We start from the raw sequence: 11,371 nt of genomic DNA on the forward strand, positions 1-11,371 counted from the left end.
ATCTCACGATACATGGCCCCATTCATTCTTTCCTTTACACGGATCAGTCTTCCTGGTCCCTTTGCAGAAAAACAGCCCCAAAGCATGATGTTTCCACCCCCATGCTTCACAGTACGTATGGTGTTCTTTGGATGCAACTCAGCATTCTTTGTCCTCCAAACACGACGAGTTGAGTTTTTACCAAAAAGTTCTATTTTGGTTTCATCTGACCATATGACATTCTCCCAATCCTCTTCTGGATCATCCAAATGCACTCTAGCAAACTTCAGATGGGCCTGGACATGTACTGGCTTAAGCAGGGGGACACGTCTTGCACTGCAGGATTTGAGTCCCTGGCGGCGTAGTGTGTTACTGATGGTAGGCTTTGTTACTTTGGTCCCAGCTTAATGCAGGTCATTCACTAGGTCCCCCCGTGTGGTTCTGGGATTTTTGCTCACCGTTCTTGTGATCATTTTGACCCCACGGGGTGAGATCTTGCGTGGAGCCCCAGATCGAGGGAGATTATCAGTGGTCTTGTATGTCTTCCATTTCCTAATAATTGCTCCCACAGTTGATTTCTTCAAACCAAGCTGCTTACCTATTGCAGATTCAGTCTTCCCAGCCTGGTGCAGGTCTACAATTTTGTTTCTGGTGTCCTTTGACAGCTCTTTGGTCTTGGCCATAGTGGAGTTTGGAGTGTGACTGTTTGAGGTTGTGGACAGGTGTCTTTTATACTGATAACAAGATCAAACAGGTGCCATTAATACAGGTAACGAGTGGAGGACAGAGGAGCCTCTTAAAGAAGAAGTTACAGGTCTGTGAGAGCCAGAAATCTTGCTTGTTTGTAGGTGACCAAATACTTATTTTCCACCATAATTTGCAAATAATTTTTTCCCCTCATTTTGTCTGTCATAGTTGACGTGTACCTATGATGAAAATTACAGGCCTCTCTCATATTTTTAAGTGGGAGAACTTGCACAATTGGTGGCTGACTAAATACTTTTTTCCCCCACTGTATCATACGAAATGGGTGATGGACATCCACAAATTAATGCATACCATGCGAAATGTAACATATCACACTACATGGAGTGTCTTGGATAGGGCTGTGGCGGTCATAACATTTTGTCAGCTGGTGATTGTCAAGCAAATAACTGCCGGTCTCATGGTAATTGACCCTTAATGAACATAGACACATTAAGCATCTCCTGGCTTACACACATAGCCTACAAGCCACTGATGCGGACCTTTGGAAAATCTACATTTTAAAAAGTCTAATAAATCCATGGAATATAGCCTACACCATCACAATAAATCCATTATTTATTTTAGACAGGTCTAAAGAAACATGATATGAAGAAAATGTAGTCTATTTCAGAAGGACAGAATAGCATACTCTGAGTTGTCCTTATGTTAGGCCCTGATCTGGCTATGTCATATGGCTGTGGGCTACACTAGTTCATTTAGCAGACAAGATTTGTTTAGAATTCCATGGCATTATTTTATATTATTTTATAGTATGAAGAATACAATTGAACATAGCTGAATCAAATAGAAAGGATATTTTCTCCAAACGATTTGAGGGAGTGTGCACATGCGGCTATTCTGTGTTGAGTGGTTAACAAAGAAACAGGTACTTCTATATGCTTAATTTAGAGTTATTTATGTAACTTTAGATGTGATAAAAATGTTGGGCTATATGTTTAGATTTTTGATACATTCTAAGGCTGCATGATGCGACTAATGATGATTTGAAAAAAGTCGCATGAAAGGCATGAGCTCTGCTTTGTTTTTTTTTGCGCAGGCTGTACACACTTCATCAGTCTCTCATTCACAATTTGACAAGCACTTGATAATGCCTCAAATTTCCTGGCTGCATCCCCTTTGTGTGGCCGTAATGCCCCCTAAAGTAATCCATGCCTTTTGCATCCAGTGGCCGTTGTACCTTTGGGCTGAATATAATAATTATAATTCCCTTCTCCCGGCTGCGTGCCGAAGCACCTCTCACTCACATGGCTCTCTGTCACGTGATCGGGTCTTTCTCACAGGCTACAAGTGAAGAGAGACACATCGAGGACGCAACTGCGTGCGACCTTATCCAATATTGGAAGAACTGTCTACATTTACTTTTTGTCTGCCAACAAGATAAGTAGGCCTAACGAACAGCAAAAGCACTAGCCTATGTCAATCTACTATCCCCCATAGTACAAAAGTTGACCTATTCTATTCTGTGCGATAAATAAATATTCCAAACATAGTCTGGGACAGTTGTGGGATGCGATAGATTCCAAATTAACAAAACCACTAGCATAAAAAAACCTGTTTTAAGCAATGAGCCTGACGCATCAGATGAGAACATTTAACTTAACATTTTGATACCAGGAAAACACCATTCTCAAAATCAACCACAAATGCGATTATGCATGTAATGCTTTTATTATAAAATGTGCATTTTTATTGTGAAAATGATCTTCCCCGAACTTGAAACTCACGTGCTGCGTATGATTGACAGTAAGGCTTTACAGCATGCGCTGTTTCTTGCCTTAAGCTGGGTATCATTCACAAGTGATAATGTATAATTCACAAGTGATAGGCTAATATTGCCACCCATCACACTATTTTTCATGTAATCTTGTCTTTACATATATTAAATAATATATGTGTGAAATTTGTTTTGATTTAGAATGGACCATATGCACCTGTCTCGAAAAAAATACTGTAATGACCCGGGCTGGGTCATAAAGGAAAAGAGATGGACACCAGATGTGCAGGGCAGAACACAGGTTTATTCCTAAACTGGGCTATTGTTCAGGCCACAGCCCACGCCGCTAAATTCCGAATGTACACAAATACACAATGTAAAGTTAAGTGGCAGACTCATAGGAGCAGATCAGGATCCCTAATAGAAAGAGAGAGAGATGAGACAGTAACCCCTATTTATGCATTTCCAAACCCCGCGGGATTACCCATCATACCCCCCCAACCTTTCCGTCTGTCTTTGCATATTTAACCCCTGCTAGCACCCATGAGAACAATAACACACCCACGAACACAGAACACAATACGGGGTCGTTACATATCCCCCCCCCCCCCCCCCCCCATTTCTAAACCCTAGCAAAATAAATCCTTAAAACGACCCGGAGGTTGCATCAGTCTCTTGGGTCTCCCCGTAGCTCTCACCGGTGGACCCCCAGAACACTCATCGGCCCCAATGTCATTTCCAGCGCACTCCGAAGAGGCAGCCCCATCCCCAGGCTCAGGTTGCGCTAGAGTCTCCTCGTTAGACTGTTCCTGTGAGCTCACATCAGAGTCCTCACTTCCATTCCCTACCGTTTTCCTCCCTCTGTAGGGCGCCAATCGATCCCGGTGGACAACCACCTTCCTGCTCCGTGGGGGAGCCTCCACACGGTACGTCACTTCCCCCACTCTCTCTATCACCAGGCGAAGCCACACGCATTCTCCCGCTCCAAAGTGCCTCCACCTAGCGCGTGAGTCATAGTGTCGCTTTTGGCTGGGGTGCGCAACTCACACGACCTAACATTAGTAGCGCTGGGGAGCACGCAGTCGATTCTTGAACAGCTGACCTACATGCCATAAGAATAAACGGTAAGTGGGTGTCCCAATCTCTCTGGTGTTTTGAGGTGACAATAGCCAGCTGCTGTGCTAATATTCTGTTAAATCTTTCCACCAGCCCATCACTCTGGGGGTGAAGCGGAGTAGTGCGTGTCTTCTCTGCGCCTAACCGTCTACACAAATCTGAGAACACCCGTGACTCGAAGTTTCTCCCATGGTCGCTGTAAATAGACTGTGGCACCCCAAACTGACTGATTATTCCCCCTATCAACGCATCAGCTACTGTCTCTGCCTCCTGGTCTGGGAGAGTGTAAGCCTCTGGCCACTTGGTGAAGTAGTTCATAGCAGTTACAATCCACCTGTTACCGCTGTCTGTGGTTGGAAACGGCCCCACTATGTTTACCCCTAGTCTCTCCATGGGCTCCCCTACAGGGAATTGTTGTAGGAGGGCGTGTGACTGACATGGAGGTCCTTTTTTAGCAGCACACTCGTTGCACTGCCTACAAAAGTCCTCCACATCCCTCCTGTGCCTGGCCCAATAGAAGCCTTTACGCACACGCTTTAACGTTTTGGAGACCACAAAATACCCCTGAACCTACTCCCCCGTGAAGATGCTGTAACACGCTCCCCTGCAGCCTTTTGGGCACCACTACCTGCCACGTAATTTCTCCAGTAGCTGGCTTTTTCCACCCTCTCTGGAGCACCCTCTGGAGCTTTTTCCACCCCCTCTGGCTCCTTGAAGGAGAAAAGCCACTGCAGGGCGGTGTGATCCGTCCGGACCAAAAACGGCAGGCCCCCCAGGTAGTACTTGCATTGGCGTACTGCTGCCACGACAGCCAACAGTTCTCTCCTTGTCACGCAGTAGCGTTTCTCAGCCTTATCAAAAGTTCTGCTGTAATAAGCTACTACAGTGGGGAAAAAAAGTATTTAGTCAGCCACCAATTGTGCAAGTTCTCCCACTTAAAAAGATGAGAGAGGCCTGTAACTTTCATCATAGGTACACGTCAACTATGACAGACAAATTGAGAAAAAAAATCCAGAAAATCACATTGTAGGATTTTTTATGAATTTATTTGCAAATTATGGTGGAAAATAAGTATTTGGTCACCTACAAACAAGCAAGATTTCTGGCTCTCACAGACCTGTAACTTCTTCTTTAAGAGGCTCCTCTGTCCTCCACTCGTTACCTGTATTAATGGCACCTGTTTGAACTTGTTATCAGTATAAAAGACACCTGTCCACAACCTCAAACAGTCACACTCCAAACTCCACTATGGCCAAGACCAAAGAGCTGTCAAAGGACACCAGAAACAAAATTGTAGACCTGCACCAGGCTGGGAAGACTGAATCTGCAATAGGTAAGCAGCTTGGTTTGAAGAAATCAACTGTGGGAGCAATTATTAGGAAATGGAAGACATACAAGACCACTGATAATCTCCCTCGATCTGGGGCTCCACGCAAGATCTCACCCTGTGGGGTCAAAATGTTCACAAGAACGGTGAGCAAAAATCCCAGAACCACACGGGGGGACCTAGTGAATGACCTGCAGAGAGTTGGGACCAAAGTAACAAAGCCTACCATCAGTAACACACTACGCCGCCAGGGACTCAAATCCTGCAGTGCCAGACGTGTCCCCCTGCTTAAGCCAGTACATGTCCAGGCCCGTCTGAAGTTTGCTAGAGTGCATTTGGAATGTCATATGGTCAGATGAAACCAAAATAGAACTTTTTGGTAAAAACTCAACTCGTCGTGTTTGGAGGACAAAGAATGCTGAGTTGCATCCAAAGAACACCATACCTACTGTGAAGCATGGGGGTGGAAACATCATGCTTTGGGGCTGTTTTTCTGCAAAGGGACCAGGACGACTGATCCATGTAAAGGAAATAATGAATGGGGCCATGTATCGTGAGATTTTGATTGAAAACCTCCTTCCATCAGCAAGGGCATTGAAGATGAAACGTGGCTGGGTCTTTCAGCATGACAATGATCCCAAACACACCGCCCGGGCAACGAAGGAGTGGCTTCGTAAGAAGCATTTCAAGGTCCTGGAGTGGCCTAGCCATTCTCCAGATCTCAATCCCATAGAAAATCTTTGGAGGGAGTTGAAAGTCCGTGTTGCCCAGCGACAGCCCCAAAACATCACCACTCTAGAGGAGATCTGCATGGAGGAATGGGCCAAAATACCAGCAACAGTGTGTGAAAACCTTGTGAAGACTTACAGAAAACGTATGACCTGTGTCATTGCCAACAAAGGGTATATAACAAAGTATTGAGAAACTTTTGTTATTGACCAAATACTTATTTTCCACCATAATTTGGAAATAAATTCATAAAAAATCCTACAATGTGATTTTCTGGATTTTTTTTCCTCATTTTGTCTGTCATAGTTGACGTGTACGTATGATGAAAATTACAGGCCTCTCTCATCTTTTTAAGTGGGAGAACTTGCACAATTGGTGGCTGACTAAATACTTTTTTCCCCCACTGTATGTAGTTTAGTGCAATTGTATGTCATACCTGGTTCATGGTTTGAAATGGTGCCATTATTTCTCCCTGCAGCACCTGTAATGTTCTAAGCTTTGAAGCGCAAAAGGGCAGCTGTACATCACCCATGCAGGCAGGTGTTATGCTTTGGTGGTGCAAGGTGAAATCCCCCATAAACATGCTTTAGTCATTATCATATTTCTTTTCTTTTTTTTCATATTTCTGGTGTGTCTTTCAAGTAATGTTTTGTGTCTTGTGTCGTTCAGTCTTCGGTCTTGATGCTTTTCTGATGATAAAAACATGTGCCAGATTTGTCCATTGGGCAGTCAAGATTGGTTCCCAGCATTTTGACTTAATGCTTCAAAATGTCAAAGAACAGGTTGTGTAAGGATGCAGAAAACGAGTATCGATCACCTATGTCTCCAAAAATAAGTGCCTGGAGACAGTTCATATAAAGCTGCTCATAGCCGCAGCTAGGCCTACAGTGAGGGAAAAAAGTATTTGATCCCCTGCTGATTTTTTACGTTTGCCCACTGACAAAGAAATGATCAGTCTATAATTTTAATGGTAGGTTTATTTGAACAGTGAGAGACAGAATAACAACAACACAATTCAGAAAAATGCATGTCAAAATGTTATAAATTGATTTGCATTTTAATGAGGGAAATAAGTATTTGACCCCCTCTCAATCAGAAAGATTTCTGGCTCCCAGGTGTCTTTTATACAGGTAACGAGCTGAGATTAGGAGCACACTCTTAAAGGGAGTGCTGTGTCACCGGGTGCGGAAATGGCTGGGCCTGCTTATGTAAACAAAGATGGCAGCGCCCTATTGCCATTAGCCACGGTAGTGGCTAAACTACCAAAGTTCAATGGACAAGGTAAATGGGACGTTTTTTTCACTCAATTCGAGTTGTTGGCTAGAGCCGTGAGGTGGTCTGACGAGACGAAAGCGTTACAGCTTGCCCTGAGCCTGTCAGAGGAGGCGTTGGAATGCCTGCTAACGCTGGCCCCGGACGAGAGAGGCGACTATGGTGCACTAGTGGAGGCATTGGGGAGCCGTTTCGGCAGCAACGCGCAGCCCAACATGCTGCAGATTGAACTGAGTAACAGAAAGAGACTTCTGGGGCAATCGTTAAAGGCGTTGGCGAGTGGTATTCTGAGCCTGACCCGGCGGGCTTATTCAACTATGCTGATTGGGGTGCAAGACGAGCTGGCACGGGACAGTTTTATTAGAGCGTTCTCTTCCACCAATCTGGGTAAGCATGTTCAGATGGTGGACCCACCGTCTCTGCGGGCTGCAGTGGAGATAGCCAGGAAGAGGGGGCTGATCTGGGGTGAGGGAGTGAGAGTGGAGGTTGCCAGTCAACCGGAGGTGAGAGCAGCGGCGGCCGGGGTGCCGGGGCTCGCCAAACCAGACTGGGTCGACGAGGTGGGCGGTTTAGTCAAGACTGCTTCGCTTGTCATTGAGAGGGGCTCCAGGCAACGCCGCAACATCAGCTCAACTCCCATTGTCTGCTGGGGTTGTGGCCAGCCTGGCCACATTCAGTGGGAGTGTGGCAGATTCTCCCATCACAAAGGAAACGACAGCGGGTTCTCGGGCAGGGGGCAGCGCGGGCCCACCCCCCCCCCCCCCCCCCCGCTCCTGAACTCGCAGTAAGCAGAAGAGGTACCCACCAGCGCAGGCAAGAGGGTGTGGATCTGCTCCCCCAAGGTGTAGCTGCTGCCGCGTTTCCTAGTCCGGTAGTTGTGGTTGGACGTACCACCGTGGGAGACTTCTGCAATATCTTTGTCAAGGTAGATGGGGTGGAATGTTCGGCCCTGGTCGACACGGGCTCTACAGTAACCCTGGTCAGACCAGACATACTACCTGTTGGGGTGCGGGTGGAGCCGACCCTTGTCCAGCTGCGGACTGTCACGGGGGGGCTCAGTTGGACTTAGCTTCGGGCACTTTGAGGCTGTCGGGGGGGGGGGGGCCCACAGTGGGGATGTCACCTTCGGGAGGGCCAGCGGGGGGCAGGGCTGTCCCTCCGTCTTCATCCAAGGTTGCCGAAACTCCACTGGTCGTCCTGGCTGCTCCCTTGGTCATTGTGCCATCCCAGCAGCTGTCTCCGGCGGCGACGGCCTTCACTCCCCATAACGGCAGCCCAGTAGCCCAAAACACTGGCTTCTTCACCCCATTAGCCCGACGAGGGGAAGGAGGAAGCTATCGACGCCGTCGAGGCTGTGTGGCTGAAAGGCTGTCAGGGCCTGGATGAGAGACAACAGAGACAGTTAAAGCCGCTGCAGTTGGACTTTAAAGATAGCTTAGCTTGGGGGGGAAATGAGGTAGGGCAAATGCACCTAGTTCAGCACAAAATACACTGGGGATGCCCGACCCATTCAAATTCGGCCCTGTCTTATTCCCCTTGCCTGGAAGGAAGCAGAAGACAGAGCTATTGTTGACATTTTGAGGGCTGATTTAATTGAGCAATCAGATAGCCCATGGTCCACGCCGGTTGTCATGGTGCCTAAGAAAAGCAGGACACTTAGGTTTTGTGTTGACTACATGGGCCTAAATTCTGTCACCACTAAAGACTCTTACCCCCTACCGAGGATCAACGAGGCGCTAGACCACGTGAGAGGGTCCTTGTGGTTCTCCTCCCTTGATCTGCGCAGTGGCTACTGGCAGGTGCCCCTCTCGCCAGGGGTATGTGAAAAAACTGCCTTCTCCACCGATAGGGGGCATTGGCAGTTCAAGGTGCTGTGCTTCGGCCTCTGTAATGCTCCTGCCACCATTGAGAGGCTCATGGACAGAGTGCTGGCTGGGGTTCCTGGAGACGAGTGTGTCGTGTACCTAGACAACATATTAGGCGAGTGTTGGAGAGGATCTCGGGGGCAGGGCTAAAATTACATCCGGGAAGGTGCCATTTCATGCAAAGGGAGGTGGCGTTCCTGGGTCATCAGCTGGGTGGTGAGGGCATCAGCACGATGCCAGACAAAGTGGAGGCTGTGAGGGGGTGGCCAGTTCCAGGGGGGAAAAAATAGGTTAAGAGCTTCCTGGGGCTGGCATTCCTACCACCTTGTCAAGGAGGACACTGTTTTTCAGTGGACCGAAGAGCACCAGCGGGCGTTTGAAGCACTCAAACGTGCCCTGGTGAATGCCCCTGTCCTGGCCTCACCAGACCCGAACCGTCCGTTCATCCTGGACACCGACGCAAGCAATGGGGGCTTGGGGGCTGTGCTGGCTCAGCGTGGTCCTGATGGGGAACACGTACAGTGGGGGAAAAAAGTATTTAGTCAGCCACCAATTGTGCAAGTTCTCCCACTTAAAAAGATGAGAGAGGTCTGTAATTGTCATCATAGGTACACGTCAACTATGACAGACAAAATGAGAAGAAAAAAAATCCAGAAAATCACATTGTAGGATTTTTAATGAATTTATTTGCAAATTATGGTGGAAAATAAGTATTTGGTCAATAACAAAAGTTTCGCAATACTTTGTTATATACTCTTTGTTGGCAATGACACAGGTCAAACGTTTTCTGTAAGTCTTCACAAGGTTTTCACACACTGTTGCTGGTATTTTGGCCCATTCCTCCATGCAGATCTCCTCTAGAGCAGTGATGTTTTGGGGCTGTCGCTGGGCAACACGGACTTTCAACTCCCTCCAAAGATTTTCTATGGGGTTGAGATCTGGAGACTGGCTAGGCCACTCCAGGACCTTGAAATGCTTCTTACGAAGCCACTCCTTCGTTGCCCGGGCGGTGTGTTTGGGATCATTGTCATGCTGAAAGACACAGCCACGTTTCATCTTCAATGCCCTTGCTGATGGAAGGAGATTTTCACTCAAAATCTCACGATACATGGCCCCATTCATTCTTTCCTTTACGCGGATCAGTCGTCCTGGTCCCTTTGCAGAAAAACAGCCCCAAAGCATGATGTTTCCACCCCCATGCTTCACAGTAGGTATGGTGTTCTTTGGATGCAACTCAGCATTCTTTGTCCTCCAAACACGACGAGTTGAGTTTTTACCAAAAAGTTCTATTTTGGTTTCATCTGACCATATGACATTCTCCCAATCCTCTTCTGGATCATCCAAATGCACTCTAGCAAACTTCAGACGGGCCTGGACATGTACTGGCTTAAGCAGGGGGACACGTCTGGCACTGCACGATTTGAGTCCCTGGCGGCGTAGTGTGTTACTGACGGTAGGCTTTGTTACTTTGGTCCCAGCTCTCTGCAGGTCATTCACTAGGTCCCCCCGTGTGGTTCTGGGATTTTTGCTCACCGTTCTTGTGATCATTTTGACCCCACGGGGTGAGATCTTGCGTGGAGCCCCAGATCGAGGGAGATTATCAGTGGTCTTGTATGTCTTCCATTTCCTAATAATTGCTCCCAGAGTTGATTTCTTCAAACCAAGCTGCTTACCTATTGCAGATTCAGTCTTCCCAGCCTGGTGCAGGTCTACAATTTTGTTTCTGGTGTCCTTTGACAGCTCTTTGGTCTTGGCCATAGTGGAGTTTGGAGTGTGACTGTTTAAGGTTGTGGACAGGTGTCTTTTATACTGATAACAAGTTCAAACAGGTGCCATTAATACAGGTAACGAGTGGAGGACAGAGGAGCCTCTTAAAGAAGAAGTTACAGGTCTGTGAGAGCCAGAAATATTGCTTGTTTGAAGGTGACCAAATACTTATTTTCCACCATAATTTGCAAATAAATTCATAGAAAATCCTACAATGTGATTTTCTGGATTTTCTTTTCTCAATTTGTCTGTCATAGTTGACGTGTACCTATGATGAAAATTACAGGCCTCTCTCATCTTTTTAAGTGGGAGAACTTGCACAATTGGTGGCTGACTAAATACTTTTTTCCCCACTGTAGCAGTTTATAATAATAAAGCTTGATTGAAATTGCCTTAAATTCCAACTATGACTATACAAGCCCAAGGACACGCGTATGCACATACAGTATTAAATACGGGCTGGTCTTGACAGTGTGAGACATGATAAAGCAAAGCTGAGTGGGCAGTACGACTAATACTGCCAGTGTGAAAAAGTCGTGATCTGGGAAAATGTGCACTGGATTCTGTCCATAAAATCCCTTCAGTCCCTACTGGGAGTGCCTCTACTACTAATGAATTCTGGAGCATGTAATAGATATTTACAACCATGCTATTGATCAGAGAACTTGGCTGTACACAGAGATGGCAGTATTTCTGTTACATGTATTTGAAAAATGTATTTAAATTACTTCTGAGTACTTTGTAATTTGTATTACACTGGGCTGAACTCCAATGTATTTTGTAACAAGATACTTTAGAAAGCTGTAATTTGTATTTTCAAAATGCAAAATAATT

The sequence above is a fragment of the Coregonus lavaretus genome (genome assembly GCF_964263955.1).
Source record: "Coregonus lavaretus genome assembly, chromosome: 1".
In the NCBI taxonomy this organism is placed as follows: Eukaryota; Metazoa; Chordata; class Actinopteri; order Salmoniformes; family Salmonidae; genus Coregonus; species Coregonus lavaretus.